This window comes from Ambystoma mexicanum, chromosome 5q (genome assembly GCF_040938575.1).
Source record: "Ambystoma mexicanum isolate Mex_15411 chromosome 5q, UKY_AmexF1_1, whole genome shotgun sequence".
Taxonomy (NCBI): domain Eukaryota; kingdom Metazoa; phylum Chordata; class Amphibia; order Caudata; family Ambystomatidae; genus Ambystoma; species Ambystoma mexicanum.
The window spans coordinates 238831912-238856006 of NC_090933.1; positions in this window are offsets into that span (position 1 = coordinate 238831912).

The following is a 24095-nucleotide window of genomic DNA, read 5'->3' on the forward strand; positions in this document are numbered from 1 at the left end:
CAATCCAAATCTAACCACACCAAACCCCAAGAGCTAAACAATACCCTCACCATAACTGGAGCGTGGCGAATCAATGCTAGATCCATTGTGGCACACTCCACTGAAATAGCAGACCTACTTTCCACAGATAAACTCGACTTCCTGGCAGTTACTGAATCCTGGTTGCATGAGGCATCAGGCGTGCCCTCTAAGAGGCTATCCCTGAGAACTACCAAATCCTCAGAATGGACAGACACAATTCAAGAGGAGGTGGTCTGGCCATCATAGCAAAAGCCAATCTTGAAATGAGGCTCGTGCCCCCATCATCAGTTAAATCTTGTGAACTACTTATGGCAAAATTGCCTATCTCCAACTGCCGTACCTTAACTATCTTTCTGATTTATAGACCCTGAGGTGCTATTGACACCTTTGAAGAGGACACGTCCAGTCTTTTTGCCAACAATGCCAAAGACTCCTCACAATTACTAATCCTAGGAGATTTTAACTTGGGATTTAATGATTCTGAGGACAAACATGCCCAGGCACTTGGCCTGACACTATCTGAACACGGGCTTTCCCAAAAAGTCCTTGTACCAACCCATATCAAAGGGAGGACCTTGACTGGGTGGCCGACCTGAATTGTGAAAACAAGATCACCAAAGTAACCCAACAATCCTGGACTGACCATCACTTGATCAATTTCTTGCTCACATTAGATAAACAAGTAGCGAGAGACACCATTATGGCCCTTCCACTCCAAACCTGAAGCAAAAAGAATATTACGCCAGATAAGTTACTCCCCCTTATCCTCCCATCGCTGAATGCCCTACCAAACAATACTGACCCCACTCTCCTAGTGAAAGTTTTCAATAACACTATGTCTAAGGCCTTAGACGCTATTGCACCACTTAAACTGCACAAAAGCAAACAACAAGCACACCTCAACTCGTGGTTCACCCCCCACCTCAAAGACCTTAGACTACAGAAAAGAACATTAGAAACCCTTTGGCACCATACCCCAACGGAGGAAAACAAGACATTACTAACTGTGCTAATAATTACAAAAAAGAAATTATCCGCACTAAAAAAGACCTATATAATACAAGAATTTCTAATGCCATCTCCAACACCAAGAAACTCTTCCTGATACTCCGGGAACTGGAATCCCCTAATCCCCTTCCAGACACCGTACTTAAGGATAAACTCTGGTGCACCAGTATTCAGAATGCTTTAAATAACAAAATATCCTCTCTCCAAACCAAGATTGCCAATGAAAAAGCCTCTCTTCAATAGACCTCACCTCAACTCTGTAACCACCCAGAGGATGTAGAGTCCTCCAGCTGTCCTAAACCCTTCATCTTCTCCAAAGTTTCCATTTTGGACACAGAAAAAAACATTCTATCCCTGAACCCATCGAACTGCCAGGGTGACAACTGCCCTGCCCAAATAATTAAGGATTCAGCTAGAGACCTAGCACCCTTTATTACTAAACTGATCAATGCCTCGTTCACAACTAATATGGTCCCAGGCAACTTAAAACAATCTTGGGTTTTAACTCTGCTCAAAAAACAATCACTGGACCCTTCAATTTCCACCAACTACAGGCCCATTACTACGGTGCCCTTCCTCCTGAAAATCATCGACAGAGTTGCATACCTGTAAATTCTGAAATACCTCGAAACCAACCACCTTCTTGGCTCACGACAATCTGGCTTCAGGCCTAAACATGGTACGGAAACGACACTTATCGACCACAAAACGCAAATTGATGAACTCAGGGACCAAGGGAAAACTGCCATGCTACTCTTCCTTGACCTGTCGGGGGCCTTTGACCTGGTGGACCATGGAGTCTTATGTAAACACCTGGCAACAGCAGCCCACTTCTCCACAGGTGCAATAGCATGGGTTCAGTCCTTCATTGATAAAAGAACGATGCGAGTCTTCTCTCCATCGGCATCAGCCAACCCTATCTAAACCACCTGCGGCGTTCCACAGGGCTCCTGTGTATCGCCAACCATGTATAACATATTTGCCAAGACTTTATTTGACAAATTGGACAGACTGGGTGTCATCTATACTAATTATGCAGATGGCACTCAGATCCTCATTCCCCTTTCGGGCGATTATGACACAGATACGGCCTTGATAAATAAGATATACCTCCTCATTCAGGCATGGATGGCATCACATGGCCTCTGCCTGAATGACGATAAAACAGAAATCCTAATCCTCGACTTAACCTCTAGTCCAAAAAAAAATCAACCCTATCTATTCCGCATTCAACAGAGATGGAAATATTATTAAGGTAGCCAGGAAAGTTAAAACCCTAGGGTTTTACCTTGACTCCACGCTTACTCTAAAAAAACAGGTGAACGCCATGGCATCATCCACAGCCTACACCTGTAGACTTATCAGAGCTTGCAGGCCATTCCTATCTAAAACAAGTTGTATCACCCTTGCAAACGCCTTAATAATGTCAAAACTGGATTACTGCAATGCCCTGTACTTAGGGGCTTAAAAGTATATCCTGGATAAAATACAAATCTTACAAAATAATGCCCTGAGAACAGCTTTGAACATCCCAAACAGAGAACATGTTTCCAAAATGAGAAGGTATCACCACTGGCTAAAGATTAATGATAGAATCTTACTCAAAACCATCTCCCTGACCCATAAAGGCCTCAACAACACAGCACCACCTTACCTAACGGAGAGGATGGTCGGGAGAACTACCCGCCCCACCAGAACTGCCAACACCATTTGCCTTGAGATACCCAGATTCAAGCTGAAGAAATCCGGAGGCAACAGCTTCCCAGTGAAAGCTGCCCAATCTTGGAATGCCCTACCCTTAGCACTTAGCGTTGACCAAATTTACCTGTGTTCCAGGCGCAACACACTGAATTGATTGCGCTCAAAAGACATCTGACCACTTTTGCCTACAACATAGTACTTTTTCCTGTGTAGTCTTACTCTTTGTATTATCCTAAATTGCCTCACCCTGTCATGATGCTATCGCTTCTTCACTATGCAACTTTATCTTATGCAACCTGTCTCATGTATGTATCACCTTCATGTATCAGTGTATGCTATCGTAAACTACCTCATATTGTAACTGTATCCTATGTAACAAGCTTCAAGTATTCCTTCACCGTGTTGCGCCCACTTACCTACGGGTTCGGTGCGCCCTATAAACAAACAAACATAGCATGTGTGCTTAAGATAAATGAAGAGCTATTTTTCTTTTTTTAAATACCTCTAATTTTGCAAATCATGCATCTTATCATAGCTACTTCCTTCTGAAGATATTTCATCTTTGCTTCCATAAGTGAATCAAAGAAACCTCACAGTTTAATTGGCCTAAAATCATGGGAGTGGCTGAAGTTTGGGTGAACCGTGAGTTCACGTGGAGCACCTTTGGACAGCCAGGTGCTGCTTACTCGCTGGAACATACCAAGATCCTGTTATCGGGGAGAAGCAGGTGGGGTTCTAATAAGGCGATTGCATTCGCATTGTACAGTGAAGAATAAAGTCACGTCCATTTGCTGGAAAGGAAATGGAGGAATGAAGTAGAAAGCAGAGTTGACAATGTTGGTTGAGAGTGCCCCTCTACCCACGAGATTGGAGGGGCCGTTCTGCTTAGAGGCATGACGTCCCTACAAAGAATGATCTCGGGGGCATCCTTGGTGATCCGGTGGTCTGACTACTTAGAGGACAGGAGGAAGCAGAGCACCCTTCGTGTATTGCTTAGAGCCCGTCCAAAGGGACCACACCCATATTGAGCCAGTAACTAAGGCAGCAGCGCCTGCTCCTCGCTTTACACCTGAAAGCCCTGCACCCTCCCCTGCAGCACCTTCTCCCCACCCCACTGTGCACATATTCCGGGGGCGTGGAGGTGGGCCTGGCTTTCTGTTTGTGTGTTTCTCATCCATCAGGCCTTTCAGTGATGGGCCCCCTTTCAGTCTTGTGGCTTGAGATATGATGTTGCAAGCCCACTGTTTTCATCTAGGAGCGATAGATCATCTATAAAAAGCTGAAGAGCGCTTCAAAAAATATGCCAATGCCAAGAGAAATAGAGCTGCTACTCAGAGCTGTGCTTACCCCCGGGCAGCGTAAGGCATGTTCCCCTCAGTTTGGTGTTCCATTTAATACCCTAAAAGGGACGAATGAGCTGGCTATTCAGCTGGATATTAATCAGCAATTGAAGAATACACCCCCATTCTTTTCTTCTCCTCTTTCAGCAAGCTGGGTCCAAAAGGGGTTCTGCAGAGTTGCCAGCCACTATGACTGGTAATGATGGAACACATTCCTAAATTTGGGATCTGAAAAAGATGTTACATTCTCGGGTTGCCCGCGCTTGCTTATATTTTTTATGTACTTAAAACGGTTTGATCTCAATGATTTGTTATTTCATATCTCTCTGTTGCCAAAGCACGGGGCATAAAATATGTGCGTACAATTATCATCACCCAACCAAAGTAGGCACTCATTTAACGACTAAATGCCCAGGTAAACCGTGAGCTCCCACACCCCTCTGCCCTGAGATATCTTTTTTTTTCTTTTTTATTGTGATTTAGTTTAATTCACTAAAACTTTTTACACAACATACATTCCACTCCGATCCTCCTTCATTAAAAAGAAGACATTTCTCTTTTTATCATTAACCATTATATCATTGAGTCCGTTCCTTCCTAACTTCATTTCGGTCAAGATCTCCCAGTATTTTCTCGATAAAGTTTGTTCCTGCACATGTTAGTCTTATATTAATTCCGTGCAGGGATTCTTTCCACCAGTCCTCTGTCGTGCTTGTTTTAAAGAGTCTTAAGTGTTTAGAAAATACTTTGTTTATTTCAGTTGCGACTGCTTTACATTCTAGGAGAAGATGTTTTACTGTCTCCAGAGTATCTCCCATGTTGCAAAAACAGCAATCTCCATTGTTCACTCCACAATGTCCTCTAGTATGTAGGTAGCCATTTGTCGGAAACACGTCCATTCGAATCTGCAGAAGTTTAAATCTGGGAAATTTACTTGGGAACTTTTGTAATTATTCTGGTAAGTTTTTGGTTGATTCGTATGATATTTTAATTTCTCTTGTTTTTATCCAGTCAGAGGGCCTCATTACACGGAAAGCGGTAGCCATGGCGCTATTAGCTATTAGCGCCATGGCTACCCCCTTACCGCCGTCGGAGGTCAGGTTTCCGGAATAGGGACTTAACGGCCTTCTCCGACCTTTGCGGAACCGGTAAATCTCCATTCCGGGAACCATTCCCCATTCCCATTTGAGCTCCCACAGGGCTCAATGGGAATGGGGAAGGAGCAAATAATGGTACGCATGCGGTACCGTTATTTGCACTGAAGTCCCTCAGCGGGTCCCGTCCTTAACGTGTGGTCTAACCACACGTTAAGGACGGGACCCGCTGAGGGACCTCGTAGTAGGGCGGTGGGGAATACTGGCACCGGTGCCCTTACCCGTGCCGGTAATCCCCTACCACCTTCCGTGTAATGAGACCCAGAATCTTTTAACTTTCTTTTTACTCTTTCAGGGTTTTCTATTAGTTCAGTTATATTTGTGTCGATGTCATCAAAGTACGCACACCATGTTTCCTTCCATTTGTTCAGTAATTCCCTGAGATATCAAGGAACAGTGGGATGGAGACTGTGGGCCAGCAAAGAACGTACCATTTTTTCTGTGAATTCTGTGAATCTTGTTACATGTTCTGGAACAACTCGTGTGACTAGATAGTTTTGAAAGTCTGGGCCGAGCATGGTTGACAAAGGCACACATTCTAAAGAGTGGTGGGCTGTGAACGCAAACAGGAGGATATTCTGGATGTGCTTAATGTGTGCACTGATACTGACTGCCTTGCATCGAATGGGGGTTCCACGAAGAGACGTGTGGGTTCACATCCACAGCGAGGTGAGCTGGCGTTCGCTACAAGCCATCTGGCAGATTCAGGACGAGCTTATGTGAGCAAGAACAATCTAAACCTGGATGCTGAGGATGCGAGCACCAGTCAGTAAAGCACTTCCTGTCTTAGCACCATGGCAAGGGAGGCCTTTCATTGGCTGTTGTGGAGGACTGGAGCGCACTGCACCAATTAGCGGGCCCTGCTAAATTCTGTGCTGCTGAGGCAGTGGAGCTGTATTTGGATGTATATTTAGATTTTGAAAATACTTTAAAGGTTTGTTTTAAAATGAAGGGTCTGATTTATGTTTCCAACACATATTTAGCATTATATAACAATCACAAACCGCTTAAATCCAACATAGCTCCGTAAGGATGCCCACCACTAATGCCTGCACAGATTGCGCAGCTCCTTGGCTGTCCTCACATGATCTGCCAGGGCATTTAATATTGGACAATGCCGACATTCCATGAACATGGATGTGGTGCTGGATCTCTTCCTCTAACTCCAGCTTCCAGGAATGCAGGATTTAAAAGTTCTATCTTTTCTGAAATACCGAGGCCCCGATTTGAAGCCGTTTTATGACCAGCACACCTCCACATTCGTACTGAAGTGGGGGAGCGTTGCATCTACAATGGGTAATCACTCTTTTAATACTGCTTAGATGTACTAGTTACCCTTTCTATCTGAGCTACTGCTCTCTCTTTGTTCCACTCACGTCTCAACGCTTTTTTTTTAGCTTTCGTCTTCACTGTAATCCGGTTTATGTCACTTCCATAGTTTCTTATTTTTTGCACCGTGGCATAATTGTTCAGCTCTTTGGAAAAAGCGCTCTATAAATCAAATACATATTTACATCCACAGTCTCTTCCTTTCGCTAGAGGTTCCTACTTTTTATTTAGACATCAGAGTAAAGTTCCTGTGCAGTTTTTGTTTGATCCACCCATTTACTTTATGAACTTTGCAGCTTCTTTACAATCAGACAACACACTTGCATGGTTGAGGGTTTCAAACACTCAGATCTTTCTCAATCCATGAAGAGTACAAGGCAATCTCCAACTATGGCCAATTGAAGGATTAGACATTGCTTCTCATGCAGCACATACATTAGGCTTGTGATATGATAGGTTATATCTAAGTGCGCACCAGCGGATCAAACCTGTGTGGGTCCGTGTCTCTTGCTACCAAGGCGAGCACGTTGCCGCTGCGCTATCCTCCTGAGGTGAGGGTACAGAGCTAAGCACATGTTTACGGGCCTACACCTTTGTCCTCACCTTTATCCCACCTGCAAATAACACTGCCTAGTTGCCTGCCATAGTTTGTGGGCCAAAGTAGCACTTGATATTCCAAACGTCACTCCTACACTTGTTTTGAAGAACATCAAACTTGAGGATGATATTCCAACCCAAAATATTACTCTACCGCATCATTAGGATTTGTATTTTTTTTATCATCAAAACTTGAAGACATTCCTTCAGAGTTTTCTCACCCAAACTGTAAATAGGCATCTCAACGTACAGCATTGACTCGTTTAAGTCCCCTTTCCTTATTTGGATAATACGTCCCAGAATTGGAAATAAAATTCCACTATTCACATCATTCAGGATCAACTCAAGGACTATTTAAACGTCTTGATGGTCACCGCCCCCCCGATGTGGTAATTGCAAGTACTTGCATGGGTGTAATATAGTATTTTATCATTGCGCAAAAAGTATCTGGCTAAGGTACGGGCCTGCACACCCTCTTCTAGCCAGTGTTGTTCTAATTTACTGTATGTATAAGCGCCTTACAAGTGCATAGTAAAATAAATAAATAAAATGATGCAAGTAGGCCATAGAGGAGTCAAGTTGGTGTAGGTTGAAAATGATGTTTGTATTCGTTTGCAATAACATCCTTTTTGTATGTGCAAAAAGCAATGGCCAAACTGCTTTCTTTATTCCAAGTTTGGACTCTTGTAAAATAATTGCATCAGGGTCAAAGTCCCCAGTCCAGCTCTGGGAACAGGTTGGAGATTGCCCTTGGAGCCGGGTTCCTCCTTGAGCCATTGCATGAAGGGCCTGGTTTGAAATGTGTAAGGTCCCCAGGGTGCTCTGTCATTATCAGGAATGTGTGGGGTGAGTCAGTCACAAGGATTACCATACCCCCTCGCCCATGGGGGCCAAACTTTACTTGCCCACTCCCCTTCAACATTCCCAAAGGACCACCCACCCCTGAGCATATCCAACGTGGAGGGGTGCCTAATTAGCCTCCCATTACTACATACTGAAAATGCACACGTTGCACACTCTGTTAGGCTTGCAGAAATCTACAAAGTGTGCAAATCCATGAACACGCAAATAAAGATCAAACCTTGCAACAAACACAAAACAACTGGGGAACACCTCTAGCCCTCCCAAAGTGAATTTACCTCCCAATAACTCCATCATAGGCTTGCCACATGCGGAGGTAGCTCTCCCTGACTCACCAAGTACACATAATAATTCTGAAATGGCTGTCAAAGTCTTTATGGACTTAGATTGGCTCTCAAAGGCTTATTTTGTCCCACAGGAAGTTAAAGGCTACAGCCAATCACAGCTGCAGACCCTCAATGGAAGTCCCACCCAAGGAGAGGAGCGAAGGCCCTATGTAAGCCAGGCAACTCTGTCTGGCTGTGTGGGTGGCAGGGGTAGGTAGGCCCACATTTGGTAAAGGCTGCAGACCGGAAGGTGGAAGAAGACCAGGACATGGAAAGATCAGCGGGGACTGGCGAGGTGGCGGCAGAGGAAAACAAGAGAAGGTAGTGAGAGCTAAAGGTGTGGAGTGTAAGAAGGCCCTACCCTCAGCGGAAGGGAAGGAAGAAGTAAAACCTGGAATGCAGTGGACGGAAGCAGTAACATCAGAGGAAAGGTGGGAGGATGTAAAACCTGCAGTGGAATTGATGGAGTCCGTTTTTTAGAGAAAAAGAAGAGCAAGGTGAAACCTAGAGTGGTGGGACAGTTGCATCAGTAGACAGGAGGAAGGAGTTAAAACCTGGATTGGAGTGGAAGAAGGCAGTAACAACAGAGGAAAGGAATTAAAAAGTAAAGGTCAGAATAGAGTGGAAGGATATGGTGATAGTAGAGGAATGGTGGAAGGAGGTAAGACCTGGTGTGCAATTGAAGGAGCTGGTGACAGTGTGAAGAATGAAGAAAGTATTAATAACAGAAGTATAGAGGAAGGAGGTGGTTCTAACAGGAGGGCAGAGGAGGGAGGCCATAGTATCAGACTCAGCGAGTGAGACCAAACCACCGGTGATCAGGGACAGGGGAGATTGGTAACAAGGAGCTGAGGAGGCTGAGGAAGTCTAGAAATAGGAGTTAAAAAGATATAGATGGGTACACCTTTAAGGTATACTGCGTTGCAACAGGCTGGGAGCTCTTGCCTTCAGGATCCTAGTGATTTTTTGCTAGTAACTTGGAAGTTGTGGGGCATAACCACTTATTTAACAATACTCAGATGTTTCGAATCCTCAGGAACTAAACTATTATTGCCCCACAGGAATATTGGCTCCAGCCTCTGCCTTCCCTGGATGGTTATTATGTGTCCTTCCAGGGTGCTACGATAGGAGATTATTGTAAAGACTGGAGGGGGGTGTCTGTACTCCTGCTCTCTAGATAGTAGAGGAGAGGCACAGAGGACCCCAGCCAAGATTCTCTATTACGGTAGAAATACACGAGCAATCAAGGCCTAGCTTCTCAGGAGATGATGCAGGCTGGTTCTTAAGTACAGTGTAGTCCCCAAGCCCCCACAAAGGAATGTCCACACACTGTATTACTTAAAACACAGTCTTTATATAATTAATATTCAAGGTTATGTACACTATCACAACAATTCACTTTGTGCTCAGAAAATAAATCAACAATGGTAAATATATACAGTTCTAAAGTGGTACCAAAATTATTATCAGATCTCATTAAAGTACATCAACTATACTCTGGTCAAATGTCACACAGATCACTTAATAAAAGGCAACCAACAATAGACATAGGAGGAAAGCAGTTGGTAATAACAGTTGGCAGAATACTGGCCCCGTTACCTAGACACAGTTCTGTGCGGAGTTCCCCCCACCTGGGCAACCTGTAAAGTAAAGATATATCACAAGCCCAGTCCATATATTGTTCTATAAGTTTTATTTCTTCTATAATGTTTCTACCACCCCACTGTACCTGGAATAGCAGAGTTCGACGTCGAGTCATCAACGGATCCTTCTTGAGCGGCTCCCTTTAAAGCAGGAGCCACGGATCGTCGAGATCCCACGAAGAAAGTGAACTCGGCGTTGAGGCGGCAGCTTCGGTCCCAGCGGTGCTCGTCGTCGAGGAAGTGAAGGCGTCCTGCAAGGACTGAAGGTGTCCTGCAAGGACTCTGTGTGCGGGGCACCTCGGTGACGATAGTTCAGGACCGCAAAGAGTTTATGAAGAACTGTGGCCCAGCAAGGGCGTTGAGTCATCCGGCATCTCTACGGTCGTTGGGTGGCAGGAAACCCACCGGTGGATGCTCCTCTGCGTGTCAACGGCCTGGCCTTCTCCGGCGGGATAAGGCGGGCAGCAGTGCGGACGAGCGCATCCAATAAATCAAAAGTCTTAGGCAAAGGAGCGTGCAGCTCCGGTCTTCGGCGGCTCGCCGTCAAGCGGTCCCTCTTCTGGGCAACACAGCTTCAATGGGCCTCCAGCAGTTACAGCAAACTTGCAAACCCTTGTTGACGACGGTGGACGGAATGTCCGGTGCTGATCTTCGTTCTTCTCAGCGGTCCCAGACTCCGGTCGGCAGCCTTTCGAGGGTCTGACTTCCAGGGCGCTTAAGCAAAGGTTAGTGGTGCTCGATGGTCCCTCGGAGCATGGGAAGAGGGCCCCTAACCAGGTCCTCTCTTGGATCAATCTAGACGGCTTTCGGATTTCGGCAAAGGGAGACAGCAGCCAACCTTCTTCTTCAGGCTCGGCTTCGAGGTTAAGCATCAGTTTCAACTTCAGCTTCTGAACAATTTCCAGTGGTGAGAGGTCCCCAGATATACTATTCTGTCTCTCATCCACACTGTTGCGTCACACTCAGCAGCCAATCATACAGAAGGGCATTCATGCAGTCAGTCAGCCAATCAGGCATACAGTGCATTCAGGCCATACTCCTCCCTCTCAGACACTCATAACAAGGAATGTGTATTGGGACAAGTACCCAGCCATTCAACACTACACACTGCATTCATAGCAGTTTCGGGCAGGGCTGTCTCAGTCATTGTGTCATACACCAGAAACCAGACAACCACAGCAAGAAGTGCATGTTGGTCACACACTCCATTCACCCAGGTTCCACCCACGGGGTGTACCCACAACATACAGTCACTGGGAAGGCTCCAGCCAGTCTGGCCTGGACTTCACAACAACACCATATATGGAACTTCCATCCAACAGCCAGTCAGGGGGAAGGGACAGAGTCAGGAATTTCCAGGACTTTGGGAAAACAAGGTAACATGCAATAGAAAGCAAGAGGCCACAGGGGCCTTCCTGTTTCCTATCAGGAATCAACTGATTCCATTGGCAGGGCCTGGATATCCCAAAATGGAGGATACTCAAAGCAGCTGTCAAAGTCAGCATGGACCTGCCACCAGCCCATACCCTGCTCTGTGGGCCACACAGAGGTGACCAAAAACATACACTAGGGGCACAGGGTTGCACCCCCACCCATGGGTGCCATAAGGGTATCCCATGGGTCTGTACATCAAACCAAAAACAGGAAGAGTTGCATTGCCAGGAGTCCCATATGGACTCCTGGGCAGAAAACAATACAGAACACAAATGAAAAAGGACAACAGGACAAGGACAGGGAGGCCATGTACCTCCAATGCATTTCCAGCATCCCAGTCGCCCACCCCCCCCCCAGACTGAGGTTAGGGTGCCTAATCTCCCACGAGATAGACACCCTCATCCAGACGGTCAACATACCTTCTGGAAAGGCCATCTGCATTATCGTGACTCTTCCCTGGTCTATGCTCTATGGTGAAGTCTAGCCCTTGCAGGCTAATGGACCACCTGAGCAGTTTCGGGTTCTCACCCTTCATCTGCATAAGCCACTTCAGGGGCTTATGATCTGTTTGGAACTTGAAGGTAGACCCGGTAAGGAAGGGTCTAAAATGCCTAAGGCTCCAAACTATACTAAAACATTCCTTTTCAACCGTAGCCACCTAAGTTCTCTACCCTTAAGTTGTCTACTGATGAATATGATCGGATGTTCTCTTCCTTTGTCATCTAACTGGGACAGCTCCAATTCCGGTGTCGCAGGCGTCCGCTTGAACGATAAAGGGCCTGCTGTAATCAGGTGCACACAACATGGGTGCCCTACACAGACTTTCTTTCAAGCCATCAAAGGCCCTCTGACAGTCTTCAGTCCAATTAACCTTCCTCCGCTGTTTGGGTGAAGTCAGTGCTGTCAGGGGTGCAGCTATGGTTTCATGGTGTGCCATGAAATTGCGATAATACCCAGTAAGACCCAAAAAGGCTCTCACCTGGGTTTGAGTAGTGGGAGTCTCCCAGTCAATTACATCCTGTACTTTACTGGGGAGAGGTTGGATTTGACCCCCTCCTACCTCATGACCAAGATATGTGACTTTACCCTGAGCTATCTGGCACTTGGTGGCCTTGATAGTGAGGTTAGCCCTTTTCAAGGCCTGCAACACCTTATCCAGATGTGTCAAAGGCTCTTCCCAGGTGGAACTGTAGACGGCAATGTCGTCTAAGTAAGCCACACAACAGGCCTCCAGTCCACTGAGCGCATGATTGAGCAATCTCTGGAAGGTGGCAGGGGCATTCTTCAACCCAAAAGGCATGACCCTAAACTGGTAGAGTCCCTCAGGTGTTGAGAATGCCGTATTTTCCTTGGCATGGTCCGTCAGAACTATTTGCCAATAGCCTGAGGTAAGGTCAAAGGTGCTCACAAATTTGGCAGCACCTATGGTGTCCACGAGCTCATCAGCCTGGGGCAACAGGTGCACGTCAGGTTTGGTGACGGCATTGACTCCTCTGCAGTCCACACAGAACCTCCAATCCTTGGTACCTGCCTGGGAACTGCCTTGGGGACAAGGACCACTGGACTGGACCAGGGACTGGTTGAGGGTTCAATAACACCCAAATCCAACATCTTGGCGACCTCCGCCTTGATGTGGTTCTTAACTGTATCTGACATACGGTAGCACCTGCTTTTGACAGGCACACTGTCACCAATGTCAATTTTGTGCCTACACCACGTGGAAGGCCTAGAGTCAGTGGAAACAGAGAGGCATACTGCCGGAGCAAAGCCCTGCAGGCCCTCTGCTGCTCTGTCGTCAGATCGGGAGAGAGATGTACTCCCTCCGCGGAGCCATCCTGAGGGTTGCTATGCAGCAAATCAGGAAGGGGCTCACTCTCATCCTCTTCTTCCTCTGAAGCTAGCAAGAGACATGAGAATTCTGCTCACCTGTGGAAAGGCTTGAGCCTGTTAACATGGAATACCTGAGGGGCTACCCCAGGGGCTCCAATGTCAACCAGATAATTGACTTTGCCCATCTTGGAGATGATCCTGAAGGGTCCAGTCCACTTGTCTGCCAAAGCTCTAGGCTTGGTAGGCTCCATCACAAGGATTTCCTGTCCCAGAGTCCAATCCACTTGCAAGGCTTTAAGGTCATGCCAGTACTTATTTAATTCCTGGCTGGCCTTGAGATTCACTGCCTCCTGACCCATCATCTGTGTCATCCTCCGTCCGAGGCCTAACACATAGTCCCCTACTTGCTTGGCGGGACCTGGAGGAGTGGCCTCCTGTTACGCTCACCTGGTTCCCACGGGGGCGTCGACCGGAACTGGGCCGCTGTTGTTTCCACCAGCGTGACGTGTAGCGCCGAGATGACTGACTGGACTGGCCCGCTCAGCCTAGTTCGTCTGGCTCGCAGGAATATTCTTCTGAAAAGGAGAAGGGGAATTAACCACCCGTGGAATTGAGTGTCAACCCACCTTCCCCACTCCCGTTGTCTTCCCACAGATCACTCTTGATGTCCCCTCCTTAGTCTCACCTGATGGTTTGGAAGGATGAGCTCTCCATCCTGCGTCGACCGCAGGGGCGCGTTGATGACCAGTTACTTCACTGGCGTAGAGGAATTGGTGAGTTCCAGTATTGACTCTAAAGTCCAATTGTTCATAAGAGTTCAAATGTCTGATCTTCACTCTGTCCGATTCCTTGCAGGTTGCGGATTAATCCACTCGAAGATTTCCAAATGGCAATTGGTAAGATTCAGGTAAGTCTATTGTGGTTTTCCCCTTAGGGGCCGGGGTACGGCGATGAAGCAGAGTTGACTGCGCCGACTTGAGATGAGGCGAGACCCCGGTGGTAAATCAGGTAAGTTTTGTGGGGGGTAACTTGTATTGTCTTTGCTTTCTCCCCTTGCTCACCTTGCTGTCTTTGTCTCCTTAGGTGTCGGAGGGCGGCCGCGAGATGGAGAGAGCGTGATGGAATGCTGAAGTACCGCCAAGCAGGTGAGTTCAGCACGGCGCCGTAGGAATGCGAAGCGATGCTTCAAAGACTTCTGTCTTTCAGCTCCGTGGCGAGATGGATCAGGATTCAGGTAAGGATTAAAGTTAAAACTCCTGTTCTAACCTTTATCCTTCTTTTCTTCTTGTTTCAGGAGTCCCAGGACTGAAGCGGCCGTGGCTGAAGACTGGAGCTGCTGAAAACACGGTGAGCGTTACGCTGCAGTAAGCAGAATAACGCGAAGCACGTGTGGCTGTCCGGGCGTGGTTTAAATAGCCTTGGAAGAAGTTCCAGGTAAGTAGTCTTCCACAGCCCCACCCAAGTAACAAAATAGTCCCTTCAGTAAAATAGTCCCTCCTAAACCTCATTTGGCTTGAGTCTTCATGCAGCATGGTCTGTCTCAGGTGAGTATGCAGCATGGTCTGCTTCAGGTAAGTTATCAATAATGAGCCTGGCACCCATGGCGCCAGGACTGACTTTATCTTTATGAGCCTGGCGCCATAGGCGCCAGGACTGCACCCAAACAGCCCCTAACTGGGGCTTTTGGGCATGCTCCAAGTGGCATGATATCTGTTTCCGGGGCTGCTGGGCCTGGTCTGGTCTTCCGGGGGCAGGCATCATGACACCTCCCAACCTTCTCTGATCAAGGCAAGGGGCCCCCTCACGGGATGTCCAAAGAACAACTCAAAGGGGCTGAAACCAACACTCTCTTGAGGTACCTCTCTGTAAGCGAACAGCAGGCATGGCAGGAGGAGATCCCATTTCCTCCTAAGGGGCTCTTCCAAAGTGCCTAGCATGCTCTTGAGAGTTTTATTAAATCTCTCAACCAGACCATTGGTCTGGAGATGGTAAGAGGTGGAGAACTTGTAGGTTACTCCGCACTCTTTCCACATGGTTTTCATGTAACTAGACATGAAGTTGGATCCTCTGTCAGAGACAACCTCCTTAGGGAATCCAACATGGGTGAAAATGTCCAGGTGAGCCCGGGCAACCACCTTGGCAGTAACAGTCCGAAGGGGTATAGCCTCAGGGTACCTGGTGGCATGATCAACCAAGACCAGGATGAACCGATGTCCACCTGAAGTGGGAGGGTCAAGGGGACCGACAATGTCGATGCCCTTCCTCTCAAACAGTGTGCCAACCACTGGCAATGGCTGCAGTGGTGTAATGACACTGCCTCCAGTCTTGCCAGACAACTGACAAGTTGGGCAGGTCCTGCAGTGGGACTCCACTTCCACTCCCATCCGTGGCCAGTAGAAATGGGCAGAGAGCCTCTGCTTAGTCTTCTTGGTACCAAGATGACCAGCTAAGGGCACCTCATGTGCCAACTGCCCCAGGAAGGGCCTGTAAATCTGGGGTACCACCAACCTCTTGAGGGCACCAGGTTCAGGCTTAGTGGGCTAACTAAAAAGGAGCTCACCCTCCCAATATATCTGGAATGTCCTAGGTGCTTCTTGTGCCTGGGACAGGGCCTGTTTCCTCAGACCCTTGAGAGAGTGGCACTCTCTCTGTCCCTTACAGAAGTCTGCCTGGGAGGGTCCCCCTTCAGCCAGCAGGCATTGAAGATCAGGGTTGCCCTCCGGGTTGAGAACCTCTTCCACAGGAGAGTCTTCTGTCTCTTCTCCATCAGGAGTTGAGTTTGGGGTTTCCACTGGACCCAGCCCGTCCGGAGCATGGATCCCAATGGGTGCTGTAGGAACAGCAGGAAGAGAAGGAGCCCCCTACACAGAGGTGGCCTTCTTGGTCTTTCGACTTCTTGCCTTAGGCCTCGCCTTTGGCTCGGGTACCTGACTCACAGCCAGACCCTGTGTCACCTGTGACCTAGTGAATGCAGCAGCAGTCAGGGGGAGACCATCCGAGATCAACCCTAACTCCACTAGATCATTACTTAACAGAATGTTAGCAGGGACATTGTCCTGAACCAGGACAGGAAGCTTTGCTGTCTTGTCTCCAATCATGAGTGTGACTAAGGCTACATGCGATAATTTGGGAGGTCCACCAGCTAACCCGGTGGTTCTCAGAGGAGCACCTACATAATCCTCTGGCTTGAGCAGGATCCACCACTGTCATGCTTGCCTCAGTGTCTCTCAAACCAGTAGAAGGCTGGGCATTCAAGAGGACACTTCTCAAAAACCTATGGGTATTCTGTGGGATAGTCGCCAGTACTTCTGCGTACTGGTCCCAGGCCCCAAGGGACAATAAGGAAACCTCTACAGGAGCACCAAATGTGCTGTAGCGGAGGGGAGGCCAGTGGCCTACAACTCAGACATGGGGTAAGGGTAGGTCAGGCTGACAGACTGGACTCCAAGTGCCTTACCTTGTCACCCCTCTTGTGATCCAGAGCCCCACAATCCCAACCCATGCCAGGAATGCGGGGTACGGTACTGGAACCACTGGGAGCCTGTTTTGCAGCAGGTGGACCACTACTCTTATTCCCACCCACAGATGATTTTTCCCCACAAGATTTTTGAGTCTTAGGAGAGGAAGGTTTTGGTTTACTCGACTGTGATTGCTTCTGGGACTCCTCAGCTTTCTGAGGGGTCCCCTTTTCTTTGTCCTTGTCCTTCCCACTGGAGTCCTTAGGGGACACCCGGTGGGAGACCCACTTGTCAGCCAACCTAGCCAGTTTAAAGGGATCCAAAATGTTCTGTTCAGCAACATACTGATGCAGCTCCGGTGAACAGGCTTCTGAAAAATGCTCAAAAGGTGGGACAATTCAACAAACGTTTTCACTTTGAAACCATCAATCCACCCCATCATGTTCATGTGCGCAGCACTCGCCCAGTCAACCCAAGACACATTCTCTCGTTTCTTAAAATCCCTGAACCCTTTAAGGTATTGCGTAGGTGTCTTGCCAAACTTGGCAATCAAAGCAGACTTCATGCACTCATACTGACCCCTTTCTTCCACACTCAGTTTCAGAATACAGTCATATCCAGTCTGAGGCACTCTGCTTAATAAACACTTAGCCCAATCTCTCTTATCAACATCATGAATTGCACAAGCCATTTCAAACGCTTCAATCCATTGGAGGATATCTGAACCTTCCACAAACACACCAACCAAGTCTTTCATAAACTTGGTGGCTGGGGACCTGCCACTCTCAACTGGTTTTGCTGAAGTCTCCACTCTAGCTTTCTCTAGCTGGATTCTCTGGTGCTCAGTGTCCCTATCATTGAGTATCACTTGCTGTGCCAACTCCTCTTTCTTCAACTCAGCTTCTGTTGCCAACTTTTTGTATTGAAAGGCTAACTGTTCCCGTTGTAGCTCCAATTTTAAAAGTTCAATCTTCAGGGCTTCCCCCTGAAGAGCAGTGCTGGTGTTTGGAACAGAGGCAGCAGGAATCGTGGCATTCCCAGAATCAGATTCAGCAGAAACCCCAGGGGGAGAGTCCTCATTGGTTTCACCCCCCCCTCCCCACTTCAAGAGTTTCATCATCAATCAGTCTGGTAGTCCACCAGGGCAGCTATAAACTCAGCCCTAGACTTATCCACAAAGTATAACTCCCTGGCTTCACAAGCACTCTGGAGAGCCTCCAAGGGCATCCTAGTCAATTTACCATTTGCAATAGACTCGAATACTTGTAATCCAGTTATCTTGTACACAACTAAACCTCAATTTAACAAAGTGCAGATATTTTGTAAGTGGCACGGTTATACACTGATTTGTAAAACCATAAGCATCCCACCACTGCCACCATTGTAAAGACTGGAGGGGGTGTCTGTACTCCTGCTCCCTATATGGTAGAGGAGAGGCACAGAGGAGCCCAGCCAAGATTCTCTATTACAGTAGCAATGGACGAGCAGCCGAGGCCTAGCTTCTCAGGAGGTGATGCAGGCTGGTTCTTAAGTATAGTGTAGTCCCCAAGCCCTCACAAAGGAATGTCCACACACTGAATTAGTTAAAACACTGTCTTTATATAATTAATATTCAAGGTTATGTACACTATCACAAGAACACACTTTGTGCTCAGAAAATCAACAATGGTAAATATATACAGTTCTAAAGTGGTACCACAATTATTATCAGATCTCATTAAAGTACATCAACTATACTCTGGTCAAATGTCACACAGATAACTTAATAAAAGGCACCCAACAATAGACATAGGAGGAAAGCAGTTGGTTAGAACAATTGGCAGAATACTGGCCCCGTTACCTAGACACAGTTCTGTGTGTAGATCCCCCCCACCTGGGCAACCTGTAAAGTAAAGATATATCACAAGCCCAGTGCATATATTGTTCTACATGTCTAATTTCCTTCTATAATGTTGCTACCACCCCAATGTACCTGGAATAGCAGAGTTCGATGTTGTGTCATCGACGGAGCCTTCTTGAGCAGCTCGCTTTAAAGCAGGAGCCATGGATCATCGAGATCCCATGAAGAAAGTGAACTCGGCGTCATGGCGGCAGCTTCGGTCCCAGCCGTGCTCATCGTCGATGAAGCGAAGGCGTTCTGCAAGGAAGAGGCATGCGGGGCACCTCAGTGACGATAGTTCAGGACTGCAAAGAGTTTATGAAGAACTGTGGCCCAGCAAGGGCGTCGAGTTGTCCGGTGTCTCTACGGTTGTTGGGTGGCGGGAAAACCACTGGTGGATGCTCCTCGGCGCGTCGACTACCTGGTCTTCTCCGGCGGGATAAGGCGGGCGACGGTGCGGATGAGCGCATCTGTGAATCAAAAGTCTTAGGTAAAGGATCGTGCGGCTCCGGTCGTCGGTAGCTCGCTGTCAAGCGTCCCCTTTTCAGGGCAACACGGGTTCGAAGGGCCTCCAGCGGTTACAGCAAACTTGCAAACCCTGGTCGACGACGGTGGACGGAATGTCCGGTGCTGATCTTCGGTCTCCTCAGCGGTCCGAGTCTCCGGTCGGCAGCCTTTCGAGGGTCTGACTTCCAGGGCGCTTCGGCGAAGGTTAGCGGTGCTCGATGGTCCCTCAGAGCATGGGAAGAGGGCCCCTAACCAGGTCCTCTCTTAGATCCGTCTCGACGGCTTTCGGCTTTCGGATTTCGGCGAAGGGAGATAGCAGTCAACCTTCTTCTTCAGGCTCGGCTTCGAGGTTAAGTATCAGTTTCAACTTCAGCTTCTGAACAATTTCCAGTGGTGAGAGGTCCCCAGATATACTATTCTGTCTCTCCTCCACACTGCTGGGTCACACTCAGCAGCCAATCATACAGAAGGGCATTCATGCAGTCAGTCAGCCAATCAGGCATACAGTGCATTCAGGCCATACTCCTCCCTCTCAGACACTCACAACAAGGTATGTGTATTGGAACAAGTACCCAGCCATTCAACACTACACACTGCATTCATAGCAGTTTCGGGCAGGGCTGTCTCAGTCATTGTGTCATACACCAGAAACCAGACATTCACAACAAGAAATGCATATTCGTCACACACTCCATTCACCCAGGTCCCACCCACAGGGTGTACCCACAACATACAGTCACTGGGAAGGCTCCATCCAGTCTGGCCTGGTCTTCACAACAACACCATATATGGAACTTCCACCCAACAACCAGTCAGGGGGAAGGGACAGAGTCAGGGCTTCCCAGGACTTTGGGAAAACAAGATAACAGGCAATAGAAAGCAAGAGACCACAGGGGCCATCTTGTTTCCTATCAGGAATCAACTGATTCCAATGGCAGGGCCTGGATATCCCAAAATGGAGGATACTCAAAGCACCTGTCAAATTCAACATGGAGCTGCCACCAGCCCATACCCTGCTCTGTGGGCCACACACAGGTGACCAAAAACATACACTAGGGGCACAGGGTTATACCTCCACCCAAGGGTGCCATAAGGGTATCCCATGGGTCTGTACACCAAACCAAAAACAGGAAGAGCTGCACTGCCAGGAGTCCCATATGGACTCCTGGGCAGAAAACAATACAGAACACAAATGAAAAAGGACTACAGGACAAAACAGGGAGGCCCTGTCCCTCCAATGCATTTCCAGCATCACAATTATGGCCACCCATATGTCAGCATATTGACATTAGTAAGATCATGTCCTGAAGTCAGGGTGGTGGCCTGCAGTAACATTTCCTTTGGAATTATGGCCACACACATTGAGATTCAGATGAGTGGGCCTCTAAATCCTGGTATGCACTTATTGGATGATGAATTGTCATTTATAACATATTTTACAACTGAGTGCTTTGATAGATTGCTCAGGGGGCATGTTTTGGTGTGGGAGACCTGAATTCAGACTGCATTGGCTATTACTTGTGGTCAGAAGGGAGGGAGGGGAACCGCTGGCAAGGGGCAAGGCTGGTAAATGGGAAAGGGTGGCTGGACGCGTTGTTAGGACTGGGCCTATCCCCGTTAAACAGGGAGGTGCCCGGGGACACACCCTCTCATCCTACTTGGTCTAACGGCCGCTCTAACTCCACCATTGACTACATTTTTGTGGGGAGTTGGTTCTTGGAGAAATGCAGCCGACTTGAAATTACTAGAACAGATCTAAGTGACCATTCACTATTGATGGCCCACTTTGACACCCTAGTCCTGGCATATCTGGCAAAGTGTCATTCTAGCAGCTGAACAGCAATCTCTCTGAAGGGCAAGGTCAATCAAATTATTAGACGCAATGCCTTATCTTCTTGGGAATGGCAGGTGGGCACTTTCATTCTCGGTGGACAACTTTCAATGTTTTGTGACGGACACAATTGAGGTTAGACTACCGAGGAAAAGTAAGAGCTGGTCCGGTCCCAGGAAAGACCTTGTCCTTAAGAAATGAGAATTGAGATGATTGACAAGGAACATCCAAAGTGATATGTCTCTGACTACCTTGGAGAAAAGTGATAATCTAAGGCTAGCACGTCAATCCTACACAAACTGGCTGCGTGCTTCACGTTTGCGAAGGTATCAGTTGGATGCAGAGGCTATGTTGACAGTCCTCTCCAACAAAGATTCTCAGACATTTTGGTCTTTCATCAATGATAGAGATACCCATCAAACTGGCAGGATGGTCAATGCTGTAGCTGGATCTGACTGGGTATCCCACTTTGAATCTCTATGTGCTCTCCTGGAGCGGTACCCACCAGCGAACTTGGTCGTTTCTCCACCAGGAACCACAGCAAATTACATCAAAGTTGGTTTTGAGGTGGTTCTGGGAGTGATCAAAGTTATTAGTCCATCCCGGGCCCCAGGGCCAAATAGGTTCATGAATTATTTATTCAAATCAGACCTGACTACCTGGGCGGGGGTATTGTTGACTTTGTTTACCCATGTGCTGCTGACGGAGCACTTCCCCCCTACTTGGTCACAGGCCCACGTCATTCCCATTCATAAGAAAGGCACGAGAATGAATACATGCAACTATAGGCCCATTGTGATTCTGGATGCTGACAGCAAAGTGTGTGCGTTTTGCTGCAGTATCTAGAGACTTGGGCTGGGAGAATTTGAAAGTGGCAGATAGGTTTTAGGAAAAATATGGGGACCTCGCTCAATGGTCTACTGATCAAATCCTTTCAACATCAATCATGGGCAAAGTGTAGTAACCCGGTCTATTTTGCTTCTGTGGACCTCACAGCAGCTTTCAACACTGTTGATTGAGATCTGCTGTGGCTCAAACTACAGAAGTGAGGGGTACCGCCCAGACTTTTGAGGTTGATAGTGGGCTTTTATGAACACTCAACCATTCAAAATTGCTTAAACCATTGAGGTCATTTGTTTCACCCAATTTCTACCTCTAGAGGTATTAGGCAGGGGTGCGTTTTAGCCCCTTGCCTATTTAACTTGTAAATGGCCAATATATGCAAATGTTTATAACCAAACGCCCTGGTAACCCCAAAACTTCACAAGTTAAGACCATTGTGTTTAGGCTATGATGATGATTTTTTGATTTTTGATAGCACACGTATAGGACTGCAGCACTTGCTTGATGGATTTTTCACATTTGTGGAGTCCCAGTCCTTATCCATCAATCCCACCAAGACTGAAATAATGCAACCATCATCTCCTTCTAAAAAACTGTGTCCTTCAGGGCGGATTCAGGGCGAGCAAGTGGAGACTATGGATTCCCTTCTTTATTTGGGCTTTCTGATTATTCCAAAAAATAACAAAAAGCACTTCAGTCTTGGTGTCAAGGATGGCACTCTGTCAAGAGTGGCACAGGGCACCCAGGTAGGTTTTGGGTGGTTGTGCTGATGTAAGGTGACAGATAAGTACACACACAGCGGGAAGTTCAACAAGAAAGAAGAGTAGGCAACTGTAGCAGAAATACAAAGGTACAAACAAACTGGATTCCCTCTTGGGGTGTATGCAGAAATGGAAAAGAGTGTTCCACGGACCTTTGGAAACTCCAGCCTTCTGCATAGATTACTATTGCAGGGGCAAACTCTGTATGCTCATGGCTGGGAACACAGCTGTGGGTGTCTGTAACACTGAAAACGCGACAAGGGAATGGGCAGAGGTTGGCTGCCGGAAACCAACAGTCAAGCTCTGTACAAAGGATTTACATAGGACACAAGAGAAGACAAGAACAGAAATAACCAGGGAAAAGGAAGTCTTAGAGAAATCTAGCAGAAGGAAATGAGGGAAAAACAGTACAATATAAATGGGTAAACTAAAGGGGAGGACAGAGGACTCAAGGAAGAGAAGGATAGGGATCAAGAACAAGGGGTTGCAAACAAGGAAGAGAGCAAGGGAGCAGCAGGCAGGAAATAGGGGGGCTGCAAACAAGGAAGCAGGGCTGCAGTAACGAATGGCACAAGGTGCAGAAAAACTGTAGTGGATTGCAGAGGACTGTAGTAGGCTGCAAGGCAGGGAGTCCAGAGGAGCAGGACAGAGAGCTGTAGTAGGCGGCAGACAGAGAGCCCAGAGGAGTAGGGCAGCAAGGAGCGAGCCCAAAAGAACAGGGCGTCGAGGCAGGGAGTCCAGAGGGTCAGGGCTGAAGGCAGAAGAGAGTAGCAGGCTGAAAGGCAGGGAGCCCAGGGGACCAGGGCTGTAGGCAGCGGAGTGTAGCAGGCTGCAAGGCAGGGAGTCCAGAGGACCAGGGCTGTAGGCAGCAGAGGGTTGCAGGCTGCAAGGCAGGGAGCCCAGAGGAGCAGGGCAGCGAGGCAGGGAGCCCAGCGGACTAGGGCTGAAGGCAGCGGAGAGTAGCAGGCTGCAAGGCAGGGAGCCCAGAGGAGCAGGGCAGCAAGAAGTGAGCCCAGAGCTGCACTGGATCAGCAGCAGGTTAATTCAGCAACAGGAACAGCATACAAATTTGTGGCTCAAGGCAAAAAGGGGCTGGGAGAACTCTTGATGCAAGAGACTGAGCTCCTGCAGGCAGCTGCTTAAATACAGCCCTGCCCTGTACTGAGGCAGGCTAATTGGCAGCACCTGGAGCAGCACACCTGAAGATATTCTGCCTCCTCCCTCTCTGGTCCTGAGATGGTGGTAGCAGCACTGATAGCTAGGGCTTCTGGGGATTGTGGCTCCAATACTGACGAATGGGAATGGCCAGGAATTGATAGCTGTATCAAGGTGCATTATGGTACATGTAGTTAGCTGAATTAAATAGGAAAGTATCAATGTCGTACAAATGGAAATTAAGGACCAAAATGTGAATAGGGGTTGTTTAAAGAGTATTATGAAGATAAACGAGCACCATATCGTCCATGATGGTTGCCAATGTGTGCGCCAGTGGCACAGGCGTGACAGTATGCCTCTCTCCAGGCCCCTCTCCAGGCCCCCTGAAGACTGACCAACAAGAAGAGCACGTCCAAG